Source organism: Sciurus vulgaris (genome assembly GCF_902686455.1).
Source record: "Sciurus vulgaris genome assembly, chromosome: 17".
Lineage (NCBI taxonomy): Eukaryota > Metazoa > Chordata > Mammalia > Rodentia > Sciuridae > Sciurus > Sciurus vulgaris.
Window position 1 is genome coordinate 68,199,209 of NC_136478.1, and position 25,526 is coordinate 68,224,734.

The 25,526-nt window shown below is 40.7% G+C and overlaps 2 pseudogenes across 2 annotated transcripts; one reads left to right on the forward strand and one right to left on the reverse strand.

Annotated features, from left to right (window-relative positions):
* Positions 1-19,523: 19,523 nt before the first annotated feature.
* LOC306648223 (trafficking kinesin-binding protein 2-like) lies at positions 19,524-22,769 on the reverse strand (annotated as a pseudogene). Its single transcript has one exon. The product of its transcript is annotated as a trafficking kinesin-binding protein 2-like (transcript).
* Positions 22,770-23,651: 882 nt separating this feature from the next.
* Positions 23,652-24,663, forward strand: LOC306648555 (vomeronasal type-1 receptor 4-like; annotated as a pseudogene). The gene has a single exon. The product of its transcript is annotated as a vomeronasal type-1 receptor 4-like (transcript).
* Positions 24,664-25,526: the final 863 nt, after the last annotated feature.

Sequence of the window (25,526 nt, forward strand, 5' to 3'; positions counted from 1 at the left end):
TAGATGATACAAGGGAGTGGTCTTAACAGGGGCACCAAACATATTCCCCATGTGTTTATTCATTGAATAATGTCTTTTCTCTTGTAGGTGTTACTGGAATATGTTGCCCACTATAATTTAAGGTGCATTCTGTAACATCACTCCCACTCAAAACTTCTACAGTGTTTGTAGTATGGTAGGAAGGAGAATGAGCTTGTAATTAATGTGGTCTAATTTTTCATGTGAAACAAATATGCTTTAAGTGCTTATGCCATTCAATAAACATCTGTATACCCAAGACTATAAAAATATATTTCATCATACAAGATCAATTTTTTTAAACTTTGGATCAGAAATACATTGAGAACTTATTCATCATATGGTGTGGGTGGTGACTGGATTTGTGTGTTCTTCAATGTGGCTAACAAACTTCAGTATGTTCTGGAGATTTTCACTCATTCTTTCTGTCCACTTCTCTTCCTTTTCATTGCTTTCCAGGTTATCACCACCTGATTCCTCATGCTGGGTTCTCTATGATAAATCTGGAAAACCCTGCCATCCATATGTGCAACTTGATATCTTTGCAATCCCATAGGTGTACACAAGGAAAGTTACTCCTGGTATAAAATATATATCATATTCTCTGATGGGTGCCACTATATGCTCCAGGCTGGTCTCACACTCAATCTGAAGGAATTGTCTTACCTTAGTCATCTGAACAGCAGAGGCTGGAGGTGCACACCACTGTGTCTGGCTACAAAAAGATTTAATGAGTGATTTTGCTCACAGGAATGACTATGGCCATAATGGAAAGGACAATGTGCTAAATGACAGAATGGCCTCCAGGAATGTGGTAACAGGACTGATGCTCTTACTACAGACTGCTGTTGGAATTCTGGGAAATCCCTCTCAGCTTTATTACTATCTAGTCTTTTCCAGGAATGAGTGCTCATTAAGGACCACTGATCTGGTTCTCAAGCACCTATGTGCTAATGGTGTTCCCAGGACAATGGCATACTTTGATTTGAAATATTTCTTCAGTGTTTTTATGCAAACTTATTTTGTACATTTGTAGAGCATGCAGGGGTGTTTCCATTGGCATCACCTGCCTCTTGAGCATCATCCAGAACATCATGGTCAGCTCCATCAACTCCTGTTGGAAGAATATAAAAAGAAAAGTCCCAGAGCAGAGTCTCTTCTCCATTTCCCTCTGCTGGATCCTGTATGTGGTGGTGCATTCCATTTCTCCTGTCTATGTGGTTGCAAAATGGAATAGTGAAAACCTAGCAAGGAAAAGATTTTTGGGATACTGCTCTACTGCAAGTTGTGATAAAATCACAGAATCATTATATTCAGCATTTGTTGAGTTTCCTGAAGTTATACTTTCCATGCTCACAATCTGGTCCAGCGGCTCCAAGATTCTTCTCTACAGAGGGACACAAGCAGAGGGTTCAGCATATTCCCAGCATCTAACATCATATTCTCCACCACGTCCATGGAAGCCCATGGATGTGATGGAGAGGAATGAAGCTGTTTGTCTTCATCTCATACAGATCATCCTCCATGTTGCTGCAGGAAAACTGAGCAGATTAGTTTCAATTCCTTCAATGTCATTAATTATGATCACTTCTGAAAATGCTTTCTAGAACCAAATACAGTGGAGGAATTAGTGGTAGGCATTGTAGGAAAACAATCCACATGTTTATCTCATAGGTTTATAACCTAAGAAGAGATTTTGTTTACAGGTGAAGCCAGGCCGAAGAACTAGCAGTAATACAGGTGGAATTTATACATATTTTTCAAAAGCACACTGTTAGTGTTTTTAGGGAATGGTGGTAATTAAAAGGGAGGCAAGGAGCAGAGTGGGTAGGTAGATCTGGCCCTTTGGGTTGGGATCAGCTGCACTGGGCAGTGGAGACCATCTTGCACTAGTTCTTCCTTATGCAGGGGATGCAGTACACAATCCCTGAAGAATTTCTGAATCCAAGCATGCTACTGAACCCTATTCACTGCGATCCTATACATATACACATGCGGATGATAAATTTCAGGGTATAAAATATGGCCAGGAACTTAAAATAAAGTAAAACAATTATAATGACAGGTACTAATGAAAGTAAGGTGTAAGTGCTCTGCACTCTGAGATTCTCCATTTCATTTGAGGTTGATCACAGATACCTGAACTTGGAATGGGACACCACAAAATATTTTATGCTTCCCTGACCTAGTTTGGAGGCCCCAGATAAACACAATATTGTTGCTCATCTAGAGAAGCCCAGTTCGTCCACCCCAGCAGGCATAAGAGAGACTTCTGTCATTTAAACTTATCTTGATCCATTCCCTTCTCTTCAGCTCCAAGGCTGCCTTAAAGGCAACCACTGTGCAGCTACAGCACAGTGAAATTCACCACCATAGCAGAGGCTGGAGGGATTGGAATGAGCCTTGATAGGCCCTAAAATTATTTATTGGAGAATCTCCATTCTCTTACTGGTCTGGTGCCTCACTGATAAACTCATGTCTCATAATTTCCCTCTATTTGACTTGACACAAAACTTGATCACTGTTGTGAACACCTCAACTAGAGCATTTGTTAACAACCACCAGCAGCAATGGTTTAACTGTGCTTCACGTAGAGAGTGGCTGTGTATGACTGCATGACACACGACACAAGAGGACACAAGGAAAGATGGACCAGTGGCACAAGTTGGTGGTGCAGAGCCTGAAGCAGGGGACATGAAGAGAGAGAAGCATGCAGAGGAATCAAAGATAAACAAGAGAACACTTGGTTCAGGGAATAAAGTCAATGCCAGACTTAAGGTTGCAAAGAGAGATTGTGTGCAAGGAAGTTAAGAGTATCAACATACAGATTTCAAGGAGGAAAAAGATTTCAGCATGTCACAGGAAACAAGGGGAATTTAGCAATGCAGAATCAAAGGGGAAATGTGGATAAAGTTTCTGTGAAATATGTGATAAAATTACACTCTGGGGAAAGAGAATACAGAGGGAGGAGGCAGACCTTGGATGACCATGGATCATGGCAGATACTCAGTATAAGAAATGGAGGTGAAGCCTGGGGAAGAGTGTGCCTGGCAGATCCCAAGTGAAACTTGCACTGAGGAATGTGCCCAGTATGATGTGGGCTGGGAAAAGCAAAGAGGGAGCCCATTCCTTTCCTTTACTACTGGCAGCTCAGACAACCAGCCAGAGAGATGCCAGAAACTGGTTCAGAAGCATATTTGCACTTGGAACCTGATCATGGGAAGTCCTCATTCATAGCTGAGGATTATGAGGCCTGTAAGGGATGAGTTGCTCCATCCTGTTTGAGGCAATTGGGGAACTGGTGCCCAGAGATGTGCATTTGCCAGTAACAGGATTCATGCACCTAACCACTTTGGAGTAAATACCACCCAACAAAGCCACAGAGGATGGTCATGACTAAATCCCAGCTGCTTGAACTTCCCAATTCAAGCTCTGCTTCAGCTCTGCTCTGAGAGTTCAGTGACGTAGTCCATCCAGTGAAAACTCCAACTGGGGTACTCACCAGCTGTCTCTACCTGCTACTGTGACAAGGACACTGATTGCTTCTGTGGTGAGGTCCCGGTTTCAACATCAACAGCAAGCTCCTCAGTGAGGCCCAAAGAGGTCACATTTAGTGACCTCCCATTCTAGGTCTGAAGGAGGCAAAGCCCAGTGAAAAATGGAAAGGACACAACAGCATAATCAGGGAACTTGAACTTTAAGAACCACTTTGACCAGCTGAGTGAAGCAAAGCTCTCCACTCTTCATTGATTTTCCAGTCTTTTCTCTTTCTCCCCCCATACTTTGTGTATTCTTGTTGCAATGTTGTACTGAGGATACACATTATACATGTAATTATGTAATATGAACATAATGTAATTTATAAATTACATGAATTCATGTGAACATATATTCATATAAATTTCATTCAATATTATTTTTTGTTTGCTCATTTGTTAGCCTTGTTTTGACTTTGAAGGGGTGGGGTTTTCCTTGCATTAGTTTTTAGTTTGCTTTTTGCTGTCGTTGCAGTTATTAGTACCATAGATGTTGTAGTTGGTACTGCAGATTAGCACTAGTTTTACCCCCTAGATGTGCTGGGTTTACTGTTTCCATTCAGCAAAGAAGTGAAGAATTAAACACAGAGAGAGCAAGTAAGAAACACATTTGTTGCCAAAGCAATAGAGACAGTTTGAAGAGAAGGGTCCCCTGAGCTAGAAGTCCAGTGCAGGAGTTTTGGACTGTGCTTTTTATGGTCTCTGAAATTTCCTCCTTTTCGTACCTCCTCTCCACCCTTAGTCCTCTCACTACTATAGATTAGTGTCCCTGGGTCCACATGCATGTTCTAGATTTTCTACTGGATCCCCAATTAGGAGCACAAATATGTAGTTGTTGGATTCACTGGTGTTCTCACTTATATCTGAGTACTTTTGTCAACTAGGAAGTTGACCTCATGAGAATTCCCTCTCCAAGCTTCTTTCTTCTGGCCCTGCACCCAACTTCCTTACGTACCATCTTGTCCAGGGTGACCTTCTCTGTTTCCATATCTACATCTGGTCCATGACTAATTATTGTTGCTGCTAGTGTTAGGCATGGACCCCAACATTCCTCTTTGTGTGGTGATTAGCATAGACACCAGAATTTTATTTTAAAGTTGTATACTGGTTGCTATTATTTTTGCTACTGTTTGTTTCTTGTTTTCTAAAATGAGCTGTGAGGTGATCAGAACACTACAAGTTTACAGGATAGGGACTCTTCTGCTAAGCTGCACGCACAACTCAGCCAAGTGACAGTAAATTCTTCTCCACACACAAAGTAGCTTCCTTATCAAGCTCCAAAAATAGGGTAACACCTTAGAATATGGGAGAAAACCCAAGTGAATGACCAGGTTCCAAATAGAAACAGATAGAGGGGACTTCCTTTCTAACTCCTGTATATTTCCTCATACACCAAATGCATAAAGAGGTTTCAAGATAAGTCAGAGATCCCATAAAATTGCAAGCTCTGCAAAAGGAATTATGCCATCTGTTCTACAGCAGCAAACTAAGCAGAAATGGAAATTGAAGTTCACACTTGATTGCAGTAAAGCTAGGTGTTGAATCTAAAAGATACAAACAACAGAACTACCACAAAAACATGACATGAAGGAGAATGGTTCATCTCAAAAGATGTGCAGCCAAACCTCTGAAAACACAAGGAAACAAGCAAAGAAGACATGCTCCCAAATTTACAATCCAACAACAAATGAAGTGGAGGAATTCCAGAGAAAGACTATTAAAAGATGATTATTTAAATGTGCAGTGTTCTAAAGAAAATTCTGGGGAATATATCAACACAGCAAATACAATAGGTGAAAATCAATTTTGATAAAAAAAACTAGGCATCACAATAACTGATCTCAAATTATATTACAGAGCTGTATTGTCAAAAGAGCATGACATTGGTTTTAATAGACATGGAGATGAAGAGAACAGAAAAACAAAGAAAAATACACAGAGAAACAATCATCTGATGGTTAAAAGAGGTGATAAAGACTTATGTTGGAGAACAGTAGTATTTTTTAACAACTGGTGCTGGGAAAATTGGGTAGCCATATGTAGAAGAATAAAACTAGCTGTTTTCCTCTCACCCTGCACAAAAGTCAGCACAAACTTCACTAAAGACTTAGGAATTAGTATGAAACTTTGTGACTGCTATAGAAAAAATATAGAATCAAGACTTCAACATGGTGACACAGCACTGGCTGCGGGGACTCCTGAAAACTGACTGAATATACTTTGTTTTTAAGATGGTCATGAGCTATTGGGGGTCAGTGGTGGAATGGTAGGAATACTGTCATTTAGTTATGAGGTAGCCTTCAAAAGCTCATGTGTGAGACAGTGCCAGAAGTTTAGGAATGAAATGATTTGGTTATGAGAGCCTCAACCCAGTCAGTGAATCAGTCCCCTGATAGGGATTAACTGAGTTGTAACTGAAGGCTGGTAGTGTGTAGTGGATGTGGTGGGTCCATGGAAACATAGTTTTGGGGTTTATATTTTCACCTAGTGAGGAGGGCTCCCTTTGCTTTGTAATTGCCATATCCTGAGTCTCCTCCACCTCACACTTCTGCCATGGTATTCTGCCTCACCTCCTACTCTGAGGAATGGAGTTGGCCATCTATTGGCAAAGACTTTGAATCCCTGAGCCCCCAAATAAACTTCTCCTCCTTTAAATGTTTTTGTTAGATTGTTTTGCTCACAACAGTGAAAAAGATGACAAATAAATGACCAAAAGAGTAGAGGAAGGGGATGCAGGGGAGGGAAGGTGGAGAAATGTGATGGTACTGGGATTTAAAAAGGCGAAAAATATGTTCTATGCCTCTATGAAGGTGTCACAATGAGTCTCACTGTTACTTCTAACTACAATGCATTCATTTCTCACAATATAAAGGCCAGGATATTGTATGGGAGGGAATACATACTTGAAAGGTTGGATGAAAGCGAGGCAAGATGGAGGCTTAGAGAATTTGTAAGCATCACAAGGGTGAAGGTTGGAGGATGGAGCAGGATGTATGAAGAAATGCCTCTCAAGTTACCTCTGAAACTTTTTTGACCCCAGAGCATGATTCTACTTCACACACTGCTCACTATGTCTATAACCTCTGCTTTACTGCAAGAAGAGAGGTCAAACTGCACCCTACAGATGCCCTGATGCAGAGGAGGAGGAGCTACCAGTAATGGGGTCATCTCTGCAGTATCCACATGCTTTGGGTTATTGGGAAACTTGTTGCTGATTTCCTGCTGAAAATAGTCATTTTAAAAATGGGACACTGCATAGGTTTACTTCCCTTCTGGGGCTTGCTGTAGGACTGTCTGAATGAGGTGACACAGTCTGCATGGAAGGTTTCCTGTCATCTCAGGCTGCACCACCACATTCATAGAAGAATGTGCTGGGGCAATAGGGGGATCACATGTCCTTGCAGCAAGTGGATACACCAAGCCACTCTACAACATCACTATAGGAAGCCCCACGGTCTGGGCTCCCCCAAAGTTTTGCCAAGCAATGACCTAAGGCCCCTGACCAGGCATATTTCCTGTCCTATGAAAAACTGACCTGATGTCTACAGATCATGGAATTGGACAAAGGTGTGCAGGTGAACAGTGAAGTGTGGGGTTAATTATTATAGTGAGGGAAGGGGCACAAATTGGGGCTGACCCTTCTTGGCAAGGATAAGGGAGGCAAGATAGGAATGGAGATTGGAATAGGGAGGTGGAGCCCAGGAATGTGGTAAGGCAAGAAGGAGGTCAAAGGTACACAGGACCACCAGAGAGCCAAGGAGGACAGTGGCTGAGAGAGACAAGGGTCCATGAGGAAGTATCATGACTGCTGCACCCTTAAAACCCTGCACAAGTCAGGTCTTATTCCCTCTGCAGCATTGCACACTTTGCCCATCATGGCCTCAAGCTGCCCAGTGTGGTCTAGAAACACCAGACACTTTAGCCCTCATATATTTGCCTGCTGTCATTTCTCCCCTTCTGCATTGTCCCACCCACTATGTCGCAGGCCCTGTGCATCTGCCTAACCCTGTGACCTCCGTACTCCACACCCACCCACACTTACCCTGTCACACTCAGTCACACCACACACTCTCCAACATTCTCATGACACAAAATAACAATGATCAGAAGATTGCTTAAATGCTGTGCAGCTAAGATATAGTCCTGGTGTCATGTGATGATGGTGGTGAAATTACAAAGGGCAGTCATGATAACCCATATTCTGGCATTCCACCTTAGAGAAATGAATGATTTTATAGATGGCAAAAAATACTGTGAACAACAACAAAAAAAATGTGACTGTGTGATCAAATGAGAGAAAGTGACTGGAGCTATGAGCATTGTGTTGGTTTCTGTATTTGAAGTGTAAATGAAGGTAGGAGGTAACTATGAGATCCTGGGAACTGTGTCAGCATTTGACTGGGACCTTGTGATTCTGCACATATATGAGGGTGTAAATGTATTTGTCTGTGTGTGTGTGTGTGTGTGTTTGTGTGAGAGGGAGTGTGTACGTGTGTATATGTGTGTGTTTGCATATGTGCTTAAGAAGAGTACAATAGTCATATGTCTCTGTACCTTGACTTGTAAATAGAATATGTACTGAATACATGAAACTCAAAGTATTGTTGGTAGGTTGAGGGTGAAATGAGTAATCAACTTAATACCAGGATATCATAATGTAGTCTGTTTCTTTAAAACTCTCTCTGTCTCTCACTGGCTCTTAAAATTGATGGACATACTCCCATGGTCCCACTCCTGCCTGAGTCACATTTGCTATACAAAATACAGATTTCCAGGCAAACTTGCTCAGTCTACTAAAAGAGACTTCAAAGAGACCAGGAGATGAATGAATGTTGAAAATTAGTCTTGGCAAACTGAGACCAAGCCTCTGCCTTTAGCTACTGGGCAGTGGTCTCCAGGTGCTTGAAATGTGATGCCTGAAGGGAGTGGTTGTGCTTGCCTGGTTCTTGGTCAACTGACACTCTATTGATGTTATCTGTGCTGGTTTGGGTTCCTCTGGTAAATGGCCAACCTCAGAACAACTTGTGGTGGAACTCAAACACATGGACATTATGTGAAAGGCTCCAGAAGAAGCTCTGGGCATTAAGGTTTAGGTGAGTTGCCCTGACAGGATCCAGGAGTGTTGTCTCATATGGTAGGGAAGCAGTGCATCTGTGACCCCACAGGAAGGACGAGAGGAAGCTCAACATTGGGAGCCTCTCCTGGACTCGGCCTATCAGCTCCTTCCCTGGGCTGACTGTAACTTTATCCCTTTCCTGTAGTGAACCATAGAGATTTTTGTGAGTTTCATGAGTTCCTCTAAGTGGTTACTAAACTTAAGGGTGATTTTTTAATCTCCATACTTGCAAATGGGTCAGCAGTGATGGTGAACCTGTGTGGCCTGTGTCCCTCAAACCCTTCAGGTGGGAATGGATACAGAATAGAGGAAACCTGCAAGGGCAATGGACTGAAATTTGACCATTATTATTTTATTTTTTCAGTAATTGCATGGCCATGGATGCTCTATATTTCTCCATGGACACAAGTGTAATATTTAGATAAATATCTAGTGTTCTTGGGTTGAGAAGGCAGCATTTGCTCATGAGGTCAGGGGGCAAAAGGCAGTCAGTGTAGGTACTGAATGATCTGGTTGGATCAGGAATTCGGGGGCACATTCAAAATGAAAGAAAATAAAATGTAAAGCTTCAGTACACTTATTCCCTTCTCCAACCTGTTTCCAAGGATACCTGCCTCCAGGAAATTATTCATACCAACAAAGAGTTCTTAATGAATGCCCCCTGCACTGCTTCTTTCTGTCTGTACCCCACGGTGGCTTCCTTCTAGGCCTTGGATTATTCCACTTCTTGGTCATTCCACTTTTTCATCAAGTAGGCAAGGGGGGAATAAGAACAATGGAAATCTGGAATGTGCAAAGAGAGAGGTCACACCCTACTTCCTTGAGCATCAACCTTCAACTTGGACCCATTAATCTGCCTCTGTAGAGGAGTCTCTGTCTCTGTCTTTGTCTTTAGCTCTCTCTCTCTTCTATACTTTAAATAAAACTTTTCCTCTTACTTCAGTGTGTCTTGAGTTTTCAGTCTTCAACACCAGGGAAATGAACCTGGATCCTTCTTGATTCTCAACATCTATGTCACTAAAGTGATGCTTCATAAAAATGATAGAATTCACTAAGTGATAGAGTTCACTAAGTAATGCTTCTATTTATTTTATCTAAAAGCTCCCTGGATGGGGCTTTTCCCATGTCCCTGTCTTTCTGATAGATGCTCTCCTGTATCTCCTCTACAACTTTCAAAATATCATGACAGGCCCTGGTTCCTGCACAACAGAGTCACACACAGGTTAGTTCTCACTGGCCCTCAGGACAGCAGCCTGCTTGCCATGGAGACACCTGACCATGTGGTTCAGACAGTAGGGCCTGTTCATCTGTCTTGTCTTTAGTGTGGTCAGAACCTGGGTCCAGTATGTTCTGAGAAATTTTTGATCAACTCATTGACAATATGGCAGGACAGACACTCTGCACCAGAGGTTTCTTGATCCAAGCCTGGAGCACAGCCCAGGGGTCTAGATCATCACCACAGTAGGTCATTGTGGTTGGCTGCAGGAAGTCCACACACTAGAGGATCTCCTTATATTCTTTTATCTCCCGCAGGTTTGAAGTTTGGAGTTGACCCTATGAATTGCATGCATGTATGGTGAATGTCACACTTTTGCTCCACCAGTGGCTGTTGATGCTTCATTGATATCTTCTCCAGCTGGATCATACATGTCCACTGCTGCAGTACCACAAAGTTACAGGTGTTACCTAGAGTCTGCTTTGGAATCTCATCTTTGGGCACCTCCAGGGTGTGCTGACTCCCACAAGACTCCATGCAAAATGGTGACTAACATCTTTTTGAACATGTCTGTTAAAAGGATTACATCATACTCCAGGTCTCATCACTGAAACCCAGGTCCTTCCAAGTGCTGAGGACAGGTCCCCTGTTCCCAAGGCTGCACTCCCTGATTCCCCCACTGAGTGGCCCTCACCTAATATGTCATATAACTCATCCTGTTGGCTGATCTCTGACTGACAATCTAGTGACAATCTCCCTTGCCAAGGTAAGAATGAGTTGACACCATCAGATACCACAGTCAGGAGTGCTTGATCTGGGTGTGATCTGCACTCTCCATAGCCAGGCCTGCTTGGAGATGATGCCACAGGGCTACAGGATAGGCCTGCTTCCTGGTCACAGTCTCTCCATAGAGGGGAAGTGATGGGGAAGGAGTAGAAGACAGACAGAATCAGGAAGAATCGGGTTCAATATCTCAGGGAAGCCTGGAGTCCAGTGAGACCCACAAACTTTCAGTAAGTCCCTCACAGGTAACATCCCAATATTCCCTGTACCTTCCCTATGAGATCTGGTAAGCCCACAGGGATCATGCAGAAGCAACAACCTCTCCAAAACTCAACACTTATTCTGAAGTTACTAACAAGGATCTCTTAATTGCCTTGGTAAGTAGCAAGTGTGGAGAAAGTTTTTCAGCAATGTCCTGAGCTCCCCAGGCCTGCCCTGTCATTGTCAAGATAGGTGAAATGATAATTGAGTCCTGAGGGGAAGTGAGGTCACAGGAGCACAATCCTTTATCTCAGGTTGTCTGCCCCCCTCCCTCCATGAGGGCTGTCAAGACCTCACACTGAGCCCAGCACCTTGCACACAAGAAGCACAGTGAGACTCTTCAATTTCTGTCATAGAGACAGACTGTGTAAGGAGGGAAGTTTGAGGAAGTTCTCACTTCTGGAAAAGGATTTGGGGTAGAAAAAGATTCAGTACCTCTGTAGACAAGGGAGAGGAACAATTCTTTTGTTGTGATGCGAGATAGTGAAGGAGTCATGTCTCTGACCTGATGCAGGTCCTCCTGGCTCTCAGTGGTATTTAATAAAATAATCAATGATTATATTTATAGGTGAATTATACCATTTATAGTGAATTCTCATTTGGAGGGGTTTAAGAACTTAATTTAGCAACTATTCTGTTCTTCACATTACTTTAGACAGACCTCTGAAATAATTTTTGAGCTACCTCAATGACTGTGTGTGGGTAATTCTTTCATGCCTATAGGAAAATTGATGATGGAACTGTGAGGATCACCTCATCCTGTTCGGAAAGCAAGACCTGGAACTGATACTGGTATAAATGATGTTCTTTTCCAAATATACATTACAATCCACCTACTGCAAACAGGAATCACGCCTTCTCTGAGTCTTTGTGCTGTAGTGACTGTGGCAAGATTTCTTTCCCTGCTGGACCCACAAGAGAAGGTAGCACATGGACTCAGCAAAAAAGCTGGAGTATCCATCCTCATTTCCGATAATGTGGACTTCAAGCCAAAGTTAGTCAGAAGGGATAAAGAAGGTCATTTCATACTGCTTAAGGGAAGCATAAATCAGCAAGATATAACAATCATAAACATCTATGCCCCAAACAGTGGCTCATCTATGTATGTCAAACAAATCCTTCTCAATTTCAGAAACCAAATAGACCACAACACAATAATACTAGGTGATTTTAACACGCCGCTCTCACCACTGGACAGATCTTCCAGACAAAAATTGAGCAAAGAAACCATAGATCTCAACAACACAATCAATAATTTAGACTTAACGGACATTTATAGAATATTCCATCCAACCAAGAGTGAATACACTTTCTTCTCAGCAGCACATGGATCCTTCTCTAAAATAGAGAATATATAATATATATATATAATATATATAATAATATATTATGCCACAAAGCTAATGTTAGCAAATACAAGAAGATAGAGACACTAGCATGTATTCTATCAGATCATAATGGATTGAAGTTAGAAATAAATGAAAGAGTAAAACACAGAAACTATTCCAACATCTGGAGATTAAACAATATGCTATTATATGATGAATGGATAACAGAAGATATTAGGAAGGAAATTAAAAAATTCTTAGAGGTAAATGAGAACAAAGAAACATCATATCAAAATCTCTGGGACACTATGAAAGCAGTACTTAGAGGGAAATTTATTTCATGGAGCGCATTTAATAAAAGAAGTAAAACTCAACAGATAAACAACCTAACACTACAGCTCAAAGCCTTAGAAAAAGAAGAACAGAACAGCACCAAAAGTAGTAGAAGACAGGAAATAGTTAAACTCAGAGCTGAAATCAATGAAATTGAAATAAAAGAAACAATACAAAAAATTGACAAAATAAATAGTTGGTTCTTCGAAAAAATAAACAAAATTGATAAACCTTTAGCCACACTAACAAAGAGAAGACGAGAGAAAACCCAAATCACTAAAATTCGGAATGAACAAGGAAATATCACAACAGACAGGATGGAAATACAAAACATAATTAGAAGCTATTTTGAAAATCTATACTCCAACAAAATAGAAAATTTCGAAGACATCAACAGGTTTCTAGAGACATATGAATTGCCTAAACTGAATGAGGAGGACATAAACAATTTAAATAGACCAATTTCAAGTACTGAAATAGAAGAAGTCATCAAAAGCCTACCAACAAAGAAAAGTCCGGGACCAGATGGGTTCTCAGCCGAGTTCTACAAAACCTTTAAGGAAGAGCTCATTCCAATACTTCTCAAAGTATTCCATAAAATAGAAGAGGAGGGAACCCTCCCAAACTCATTCTATGAAGCCAATATCACACTGATACCTAAACCAGACAGAGACTCATCAAGGAAAGAAAATTTCAGACCAATATCCTTAATGAACATCGACGCAAAAATTCTCAACAAAATTTTAGCAAATCGCATACAAAAACATATTAAAAAGATAGTGCACCATGATCAAGTGGGTTTCATCCCAGGGATGCAAGGTTGGTTCAACATCAGGAAATCAATAAACGTAATTCACCATATTAATAGACTTAAAGTCAAGAATCACATGATTATTTCAATAGATGCAGAAAAAGCATTTGATAAAATACAGCACCCCTTCATGCTCAAAACACTAGAAAAAATAGGGATAGTGGGAACATTCCTTAATATTGTAAAGGCCATTTATGCTAAGCCCATGGCTAATATCATTCTAAATGGTGAAAAACTGAAAGCATTCCCCCTAAAAACTGGAACAAGGCAGGGATGCCCTCTTTCACCACTTCTATTCAACATCGTTCTTGAGACTCTGGCCAGAGCAATTAGACAAACCAAAGAAATTAAAGGGATACGAATTGGAAAAGAAGAACTCAAACTATCCCTGTTCGTTGATGACATGATTATATATTTAGAGGAACCTGGAAATTCCACCAGAAAACTCTTAGAACTCATAAGTGATTTCAGTAAAGTAGCAGGTTACAAGATCAATGCCCATAAATCCAACGCATTTTTATACATAAGTGATGAATCTTCAGAAAGAGAAATTAGGAAAACTACCCCATTCACAATAGCCTCGAAAAAAATAAAATACTTGGGAATCAATCTCACAAAAGAGGTGAAAGACCTCTACAATGAGAACTATACAACACTAAAGAAAGAAATTAAAGAACACCTTAGAAGATGGAAAGATCTTCCATGTTCTTGGATAGGAAGAATTAATATTGTCAAAATGGCCATACTACCTAAAGTGCTATACAAATTCAATGCAATTCCAATTAAAATACCAATGACGTACCTTACAGAAATAGAGCAGGCAATTATGAAATTCATCTGGAAGAATAAGAAACCCAGAATAGCTAAAGCAATCCTTAGCAGGAAGAGTGAAACAGGGGGTATTGCAATACCAGATCTTCAACTCTACCACAAAGCAATAGTAACAAAAACGGCATGGTATTGGTACCAAAATAGAAAGGTAGATCAATGGTACAGAATAGAGGACACGGACACAAACCCAAATAAATACAATTTTCTCATACTAGACAAAGGGGCCAAAAATATGCAATGGAGAAAAGATAGCCTCTTCAACAAATGGTGCTGGGAGAATTGGAAATCCATATGCAACAGAATGAAACTAAACCCATATCTCTCACCATGCACGAAACTAAACTCAAAATGGATTAAGGACCTCGGAATCAGACCAGAGACCCTGCAGATTATAGAAGAAAAAGTAGGTCCAAATCTTCACCTTGTTGGTCTAGGACCAGACTTCCTTAACAGGACTCCCATAGCACAAGAAATAAAAGCTAGAATCAACCACTGGGATAGATTCAAACTAAAAAGCTTTCTCTCAGCAAAGGAAACTATCAGCAATGCGAAGAAAGAGCCTACAGAGTGGGAGAATATCTTTGCCAATCATACTTCAGATAGAGCACTAATCTCCAGAATCTATAAAGAACTCAAAAAACTCTACTCCAAGAATTCAAACAGTCCAGTCAACAAATGGGCTAAGGAAATGAATAGACACTTCACAGAAGAAGATCTACAAGCAATCAACAAACATATGGAAAAATGTTCAACATCTCTAGTAATAAGAGAAATGCAAATCAAAATCACCCTAAGATTCCATCTCACCCCAATTAGAATGGCGATTATCAAGAATACGAGCAACAACAGGTGTTGGCGAGGATGTGGGGAGAAAGGTACACTCATACACTGCTGGTGGGACTGCAAATTAGTGCAGCCACTATGGAAAGCAGTGTGGAGATTCCTTAGAAAACTTGGAATGGAACCACCATTTGACCCAGCTATCCCACTCCTTGGCCTATACCCAAAGGACTTAAAATCTGCATACTACAGAAATACAGCCACATCAATGTTCATAGCTGCTCAATTCACAATAGCCAGACTGTGGAACCAACCTAGATGCCCTTCAATTGATGAGTGGATAAAGAAAAAGAGAAGGTAGGATTATAATGAAGAGAACTGCACAGTGGTTGTAGGGACCAAATGAATCTGTGGTATTTCCTCTGGTTTAATAATATTCCAAAATTAATATGAAATTCATGGCATGTTCCTATTATTTCATTCCATTCAGCATGGAATTCACATGCTCCAGCTTCTATTGACACATCTCTGGTATTGAATTGTCCTCCACAAATCCTGCTTCATTACTAATAGTTTCACTCATGTAGCTGTCAGGGTAGAGAAGCTTTTAGCCTGAAATCACTCAGGACTTCACTTCTAAACTATCTTATCAGATATTGGTAATTAATATTTCATGATTTAGGAACAAAGTAATGTTTTTAATGATTTTTATAGACCTCTGAATATTTTTATTTCCGTAATGATAACCAATGGATATTTCTGCTGTGAAACTGTGTTTAAAGGGTTTTTCTTTCATTCATTTGTTTTGAAATAAAAAAACATCACAGCATTTTGTAACATCTAACATCTATTTTGCTTCCTTATGAAGAGGGTTTCCTCCTCATTTTTATTTAAATTTTTATTACTGCATTATAGTTACACATAATTCTGGGGCTCATTTTGACATGATAATGAAAGCATGGCATACAATTCACGGCACTTCAGTCCCTACTACTTTTTTTTCCTTACCTCCTACCTGCCTCTGTGCCATTGTAGAACTAAACCTCAGGACCATCTTCCATTCATTAAACCAATGTAGAAACAGGGCAATTTCTGGAGGACTACAATATCATTCATCAGGTGGCAATTGCTGGTATAGAGGATTCTATCTGATTCAATAAGTGGATGCAACCAGTGTAGCCACAAGTTTGCACCAATTTTAACACTGATCACCAATTCACAAGACTCCTGGTCTAGGTTCATCATTGTCAAGCATGATATTAACTACTATTTTATTTAAGATTCTCATTGGTGTGTTCTTATACTGGGGCATGGTATAAATAAAAACATTGAACTATTTCCCTAGGTTAATTATTCTTTGAATGATACCTCTTTTTTTCAGTCCCCATTAGAAAGGTTTGCCTACTTTTTTTTTTTTAAGAAGCTTCTCATGTTTATTATCTGATTTACATTTTACAAAGCAAACAAAGGTGCACAAAGAGTTGTTAGACAAAGTCAAATCCCAGACATCACACAATGGTATTTCCCTGGCTGTCCCAAACAGAGGGCACTTGTGCCTACTCCCAGGGGTCTGTGCTCCGTGATGCAACAGCTATTAAAACACTGTGCACAGTTGTGATGCACATGGAATACAGGTCCCTATGCAATGGACGGCGCACTAAATACTGACAACCCTAGTTCCAGATGTCCAAAGTTAAAGTTAGAACCACCCAGTACTAATTATGTACTAGAATGGTCAGAAAAACAACTTTGAATACTGTGCAAAATATACCTTTTTAAAAAGAGAATAGGCTCTTGTTGTGCACCTCTAATTTATTTCCTCCCTTGCCAAAATCTGACCATTTATGTCAAATCAAGGGCATATAGCACAAGAATGTTTTAAAAAAAGACTTGTAACAATAACCGTTAACTTCTCCCTAAAGATCCATGCTTTCAGCTATTTACATAAGATTTGGGATCTTCCTAATTCAGGAGAACTTTGAATTCTGAGCTCAAGAAGGTTATCTCTCCTACTAGATAACAGGATACTCAGAAATACCTGAGGTATTAATCACTGAAAAATCTGGAGGAAAAACAAAAAGATTGGGGTTTCCTATACTAGCATGAAAGTACAGATCCAGCTAACACGAGAGAAGAAACTATGAACAGAACCAAAGCATACAAGAGAAACTAAGGAGGAACTTGCTGTGAGGCTCTAGCTTTTCTTACTATGCTTTGCAGGTAGTTTTATAATAGAGATTCTCAGGCTGTACCAAAAATGATTTAGGTGGAAACTTCAAAAATAGCAAAACCCAATTTTAAGATAGGATACATTTCTAGAGACAAGCATGTACCAGCATATAATTTTTCATTTTTTCACATAATATTTCTGATGACATCAGTATCAATTGAATTTTCAAAAACCCAGGTCTTTTTTTCTTTAATCAGATGTGCTTATTTGGTTGCTAAAACACCCACTCTGCCTCCAGTGATCATTTATTGATTATAAAAAATTATGCTCAACACAGAACACTACAAAATCTAGCTGAAAGAGATTTATATAATGTGCATATAAATCTGATAATTTAACATTCTTTACTATTTCCTAACCCTATATTTTCCTACTTCCTGATGTTTCTTGGAAATTGTAAATGTCCAGGCAACAGGAAGATCACTTTCTTAGGAAACAAATAAAAAGCTTTAACAGTTGGCTAAAGTTAGCACCCCAGAGTTACTTTAAAGAGTAGAAATTCAAATGCCACTTTAAAAAAATGTATTCGAGTATTTAGGAAATTCAAACATTCTATTCTAATGTCTTACTTACTTGCCTAGAATCCTTTCTGATTGTGTGCGTGTATGCTTGCTGACATCAGCAAGGCTGAGCGAAAGGGAAAGAATGGGAAGTTCTATTTCTACCCTTTGTTTTTGAGGAATTTATTTAGAAAAGTTTTATTAAAATATTCTAAAAAGTATGAAAAACTCACGCATTCTTACCACCATGTATGTGTGTTGTTTTTTAATTCTTTGGAGCACATAGCTCTTTATATAGGGGAGGCACCTCAAAAGGAGAGAGGAAGGACCACCCCTGGCCTGGGAATAGGTCTGGGAATAGGGACCACAGGAGTGGGAGTCAAGATCTCCTCAGAAAAATTGTCTTTCAGTTAAAGCAGCAAAGCAGTTGCAAACTAAGCACCAGAAAGACCAAGTGGTGCATCTCCTGTTTTCATGCACAAAGTCACAAATCTCCTCCCTCATCTTCTCCCCATCATATTTTTCATGTAATGATATTCCCTCCTGAACAGCCCCACTCAGACAAAGCCATGACATCTGATGAGGGACAAGACCCTGATCAGCAACACTTAGAAAACAGAAAGACTTCTTCCTAATTCACAGCCTTCCTGTGACAATGCTGAATACTGAAACCTAATTTAATGGTCTCACTTTACCATTTTGGTTTGTCAAAAAAGAACTCCAGAGAAAAGAAGCTTAACTCTTCCACAATAAAGTTTGTCCTCTAATTCTACAGATAACCAAGTACGAGGCAGATATGTTTTATTAGGACAAAAAAAAAAAAAAAACCAACAACAATAACAACAACAGAACACACTTGCAAAGCAAGCACCTGGGTTTTACTTCAGTTTATAATAATTTAATGTGCCTGAGAATTTTTGTGCAAATATACGTCATCTTTCATTAAAAATATGCATAGCGCACTTTGGAAAAAGTTGTGACCAACTTTCCTTACAAAAAATTTTTTACATATATAAATATACAACATAACCTAATTCCTATCGATTGCACTTTTGATTTAACCCCTTCCAGCCTCCAAGGAAATTCGAAAGACATGCAATTGATGTTTGTCTTCCTTGCCACTGTATTATCCAAAAAATATTCTAAAAACAAGTTTTCTTGGTTCTAATTTACCCATATTTTTCTTCTTAAAGTAACTCCCTCCCAATCCCTACCCACATTTTGTTTTTTGTTTGGATGTTGTATAAAAATACAAATTTAAAAATGAGCTTTCAGTAATCATTAATACAATCGAATTTGATGGTGTTTGAGTTCACAGTGGCTCAAAGGCCTGAAAACAGGAAAAAAGGAGTCTCAACTTATGACCTAATGAAAAAGATAAGATTCCTTGTTTTGCTAATGCTATGAGCACACCATTAGATGGACACATAATTTAATCAGACATTAGCAGTAACATTTGGGCATCTCGCTCCTGTGAGTAACAGACTGAGGTTACCACACCAACTCTTCAGAAGGGCTTTCTCTGAGCAACATCAATGTTTCTCCTTTTCTGTCCCCATCCTTCTAGGCAGGTTCTTCTGGCTATGCTCACTAGAAGTAAAGGTGTCAGCAAGTTCAGTTTTCTGCTGTGTTCTAATATTACTGAATTTGTTTTCTATTCACTTTTTATTTTCAAGACAAGAAAACTCAACTGAAGGAGTGTATTAAGCCTTTCTTTTGTGTCTTCAAACACTAATGGCTCATTTGATAATACTTTCAATTTACCAGACTTCATCCACAAGGACCTCAGCCTAATCTTGTTTCCACGCCTCCACTGCCCTCTCCACATTCACAATTCTTCTGCAACATTCCTTTTCTCTCAAGTCAGATCAGATTGCTTGATCAGTGCCTATCTATCCTTCATGTGCTAATCTGTACAAGAGGTCAGGTAATGATAAGCTTCAGTCCTCCTTCAGGATACTCATTTTGGGTGAGGAGGTGCAAACAGGGGCACCAAAGCTACCCATCATGACTGGAAGACTCTGATTCCTCCTCAGTCCACTCAATAAGCTGCTTCCTGAATTTAAATAAACTGCAGAATCTGTTTTTTGTAGACTAATTTCTGCCTCTTGGCTTTTTCCATTCTCCTGGGTGCCAGGGGTCTTGACCACTCTGGCTATTCCCAGTCGCTTCAGCCTGTCCACTAGGTTCATCTTCAACTGACCCACATCAGGAGAGTTCCGGGAAGGTCTCAAGCCATACATTTCCTGGAGGAAAGTTTCAGCTGGACGGGAGGCCAAAAAATTTTCAGAGAGATGCAATCGGGGCTCAAAGGGCAAGGGAGAAGGGCATGGTGAGTGAGATGGGGAATTTGGAGGTGTGGAAGGGATAGCCAGGGTTTTAGGAAGAGGCTGGAGAAGGGGGTTCTCTGAAACTGGGCTGTGGTACACTTTGGCAGAGATACCGCGCTCCTGTAGAAGTTTGGCCAAGCTCATGGTGCTACTGAAGGTTATAGTAGAATCTCGATGGTTTGTGATGGATTCACCAATGCTGAGTCTATAGGACATGGCAGGAGAATTCACAGCTGTGTTTGATGAACTGCTCCCACTACTTCCACAGGATATGGAAGGAAATCCAGAGCTAGGGGTAACCTGAGTGATATCAGAGGGATGTAATATCCTACAGGTGGTGAAGGTGAATGTCGAGTTCGTGCATGACAGACACTTTCCTGGGTTTGAGGTTGAAACTGCAACTGGTCCACCTGTTGAAGTTATGGGTGGTAGGAAGATCCCTGTTACTGATTTGGATACTGTAGGTTTCTGTTCCACGTGAAGAGTCTGCTGAACCTGAAAAGTGATACCCTCCTCTTCATCTTCTTCTAAATCTGAGATGTGATAGATGGCATCTTTGGGCAACTGGGTAAAGACTTTAGTAATGACACCTGGTCGTGGATCAAGAATGGTTCCCAAGTTTGGTTGAGCAAGCTGCTGCCAGTGATGTAGAGTTTGTGATCCTTCAAGGGGCTTGACAATTTGTAATTTTTCTGGCATAAAGTCGCGAAGGCAACCAGCACTGCTGAGGTCTGTGATCTCTGACTGGTCGGTGCAAACAGAAGCAAGGCTCTCTGTGGGAGTGTCACAGCCACTAACCCCTTCTTTTTGGTCAGCAAGAACCTGGATCTTCCGTTCCCACTCTTGGGCAAAGAACTGCTTCTCACTTAAGTAGTTCTGTCGACCCAGGCTAAGGCGATGCAGTGCTGTAGCCAAATCACTATCTTCAGAGGGCTCTGGTTGGCTCACTGACTGAGAGCGCCCTGGAACCTCCTCCAAGTTGCTCCCTGGGTTTGGGAGTGTTTTGTTCTCTGTGTGCTGTACACCAGACTCAAAAGGTTTTGCTGTCATGATGACACTGGAACGGTTTGAGCCTGGGATGGGCAGCAGGACTGGAAATGGGACAGAGCGGCCCCGTGTGTCATTTGCAACCTTGACAGTATCAAATACCCGTTTCTGTTGGGCTTTTTGTTTAAAGAGAGATTCCTCATCCAAATTCAACTTTTTACGCATGGTCCCCTCAATCTCAGCTGCCAGAGATTCCCCAGTAAAAGCTCCATAAGATTGAGAGAAGTAGAGATGAACGGCAGGGCCAGACCTGCTACGAAGTTCCTTTATTTCTTCTTGGGATTCATGTAACATTCCCAGACACTCCATGTTCCTGTCTTGTAACTCATGTAGCTCCATTGTCAGTTGTCACTGGGCATCTTTGGAAGCTTGTAGGTGAAGTCTTAGTTCTTCCTTTTCAATAACATGTTCTTTAAGTTTGTGCTGAAGATCTACAATCTGAGACAAGAGTGAGGAGATCTCTTCTTGGTATCGAATCAGTTCATCACTCTTCCCTGACAATTCTTCAGTCATTTTGGACATCTGAGCATTTGTTTCACGAAGTTCTTTAACACAGTCATTGACAAGCTGTTGTTCCTTCTCTTCATAAGTACAAGTTTCTGTCTTTAAATGACAAGCCTTGGATCGAAGAGCCATGTTCTCTTCTTCCAATTCCTTGAGCTTTTCTTGTAGCATGTCCAGCTGTAGCAAACCTTGAGATAAGCTAAAGGACTCATTGAATCTAAGAGGTGTAGAACAGCTGGAATCAGTTTCACTCTCTTCAGAAGCAATGGAGACGATTTGAAGTAATTCATCTTTCTTGGATAGCTCATGTTGCAGCTGATTAACTTGATCAAAGGCTTGTCCCAGTTGCTCCTCCAAGGCTTCATTCTGCTCAGATAAGACATGGTTTCGCTTTAAAAGAGCTTGTCCAATTCGAGCAGCTAACTCCAGATCACGATCCCTCTCTGCGAGGAGATGTGTAACCATGTCAATGTCATTGTAAGTTTTGGTCATCTGCTCCACTCTATCTGTACCTAGAATCATGTAATGGAAAGTCTCCTCAGCAAGGACGGGAGAGAGGGCATCAGATGCATGCTGCTGCTGCTGCGGTGACTGTGTCCAGTCCTGATTTTCATACAGAAAGAGAGAGTCTACTCTTAGCTTATACTGTGGTAACTGTTCCTCTAGCAGATTCACCAGCTCAACTTCAGGGAGATCCTCATTGGAGCAGACATCAGTGATGCTCTCCGAGTCTCTGTGATTGCTACTCATGAGGTTCTCTTCACCTGTTGGTGATGTAAAAATGGCATTCTGGGATTGACTCATGCAGGACCCTTTCTTGCTTTGGTTGAAAAGGACAGCTTTGGTATGAATCAGGGTAAAGGAAATCCATCAAGCCATTTAATAAAGAAATAGATGTAGTCATAGGGATGTTTTCTTTTGAACAGATTTTCTCTGATGAGTCAAATGGCATCTGCAGCAATGAATGCTCTCATGTGATTATCATTGCTTGGACAGTCATGACTGGAATGGCCCTGCGTCTGGCGTCCTCCATTTGCGCTCCCTCAGGGAGAAGCCCCTAAAGAGGCGGTAGCCTGAAAGCAGCAGCCGAGGCTACCGTGGCTGCCAGTAACCACCCAGGCGTGGCAGGGACAGGCGGGCGACTTCACATCATCACTCAGCAACCGCGATTCTGCAGTGACGCGGGGTCAATGACAGCCCCCGCACAACAGGGGAAGCTCCAAGGAGACCCGCTCTCCCAGCAGCCTCTACAGCCAAGGTTTGCCTACTTTAATTCTATTGTGCATTCTAAAAATTATTTGCACTGGATACATCAAACTCATACTGCCTATGGCATTGAAAGAAAGTAAATTCATAATTTAATGTATTTTATCATATCATTTCAGCCATGCTTGATGTCCTTGTGCAGTTCAATACACATTTTCTTAAGTGTGAACACAGAAATATTCTTTGTTATTTTAAAAATCCATTGCTTACATTGAAGTTTAGGTCAGAAATTCCCTGAGATTTCATGTGTTGTATAGTGTGAATGGCAAATGAAGTTCTTTTCCCAATGCGACTAACAATTATCAGTTTACTCTGAATCATTTAATGCTAAATTCTTTCTATGCAATTGCTCTCACATTTCATTGACCCTCCCAGGTTATCACCACCTGATCAAGACTCATTTTTGTATAAGACAAACTGTTGATTCTCCCGAGCAACATGTGCATCTTGAGGTGTTTGCAATCCCAGAGTTGCATGCAATAAAATTAGACTTATTGTCAATATATTATTTTAAGATGGGGATCTCTCTAAGTTCCTTAGGCTGACTTCAAACTTCTATACTCCAGATATTCTTCTGCCTCAGCTCCACAGGTTGCAAATGCATACAGGTGATAACCTCTGTGTTTAGGCAGAGCTATTGATAATGTTTCATTTTCTCAGAAAATTTTACTGTTACCATAATGTAAAGGAGTATGGGCTGAATGACAGAATGGTCTGCAAGAATAAGACAACAGGATTGATCTAATCTGCTTAATGACAGAATGGCCTCCAGGAATATGGGAATAGGACTGATCTTCTTATCACAGGTTGCTGTTGGAGTTCGGGGAAATTTCTCTCAGTTTTATTATTATTTGGTCCTTTCATGCAATGAATGTACATTAACATCCAAAGATAAGATTCTCTGGCACCTGATCATAGCCAACTCCTTGGTCATCCTCTCTAAAGGTATTCCCCAGACAATAACAGCTTTTGGATTGAAGTATTTCTTCAATGACCTTGGATGCAAACTTATTTTATACATTCAGCGAGTGGGCAGGAGTGTGTCCATTGGCATCACCTGCCTCTTGTGCATCTTCTGGAATGTCACAATCAGCCCCATGGACTCTTGTTGGAAGAATCTCAAAGAAAAATTTCCAAAATATATTAGCTTCTTCATTTCCATTTGCTGGATGATGTACATTGTAGTGAATTTCATTTTTCCTGTCTATATGCTTAACAAATGGAGTAGTAAAAACCTGACAGAGAAAAGAGATTTTGGGTACTGTACTTCTGAAGGGCGTGACAAATTAACAATCTTATTATATGCAACTTTGTTTATATTTCCTGAAGTTGTGTTTTCTGTGCTCATAATCTGGTCCAATGGCTCAATGATTCTCTTTCTGCACAGACACAGACAGCAGGTTCAGCACATTCACAGCATCAAAGATTCCCCCCAGATCCTGCCTTGAGTCCCGAGCCACCCAGAGAATCCTTGTCCTGGTGTGCACCTTTGTGACATTCCACACACTCTCTGCCATATTAAATGTTTATGTTATTTTCTTTTCCATCCACACAGGGTGGTTGGTGAACACCAATGACACAATTTCAGTATGTTTTCCCACCATCAGCCCCTTTATTCTCATGAAGCATGATTCCACTATAATACAAAATTATGCTGTGGGAGATTCATTAAATCCCAGAACTCAGGAAGCTAAATGGGAGCACCCCAAGTTCAAGGCCAGGCTTAAAATGTCAGCAGAACCCTGTCTCCAAAGTGAGAATAATAAAGGGTGATGTTTAAAGCTCAGTGGTGATCAGTGCTAAAGCACCCATGGGTTCAGTCCCCAGTAACAATATACTAGCCAAAAGGTCCCTAATTATGTCACAAGTACAAAATTGCATGACTTTGAACAATATTCTAGGGTTTCTGTGTTCTTCATACTGAAAACAGCAATAGAGAAATGAATGAAACTGTCGCTTGACATTCTAAACTTAAAGGCGATGTGAGGCCTCATTTGAATGACTGTGGGACCACATGGGCATGGTGCAGGTGAAGAGAGCTGGTGATCCTGACCCTGTGCAGAGCCTTCCATAGCCAGCTGTCCTAGTTCCTGATGGTGGATGTGAATGGAATGTAGTAATTCCCACTCCTTCAAAGTCAATTGAATCACAATGGTTGACCAAGGGTCACACGCTTGGAAAATTTGCATGTTACAAATGGAGTGAAGAAATGAGTAATGGACACTGGTGTAGGATGCTTCTCCTTAGCACTATTGGCTCATTTATATATGCATGAAAAGTTTTGTTTCAAATTTGCTTTGTTGGATACATGTTGAAACAGTTTGAGAAGACAGATTTATCATCAATTCCTGGAATAAAGGAGAGATTTACTTACTGTGCTGTGAAATAAAAATAATGTCTCTCTCAGGTGCAAGGAACAAGGAACTCAGGTGCAGTTCTCCTTAAAATGTTTGTTTTCCTGTGTGCAGGGATCCTCAGGTGTGATGCCAACTCCTTTCCCATGGAGCAATCATCAGGTCCAATTTTTACACCCAACTTCAGTTGGTGGGAGAATGAGAAGCTGGTGTGAGTAAAATGCTCCTGCTGCCTGCTTTGCCACTAGCAGGGAAGTGCCTAGTTTGTGATATAGTAAATAC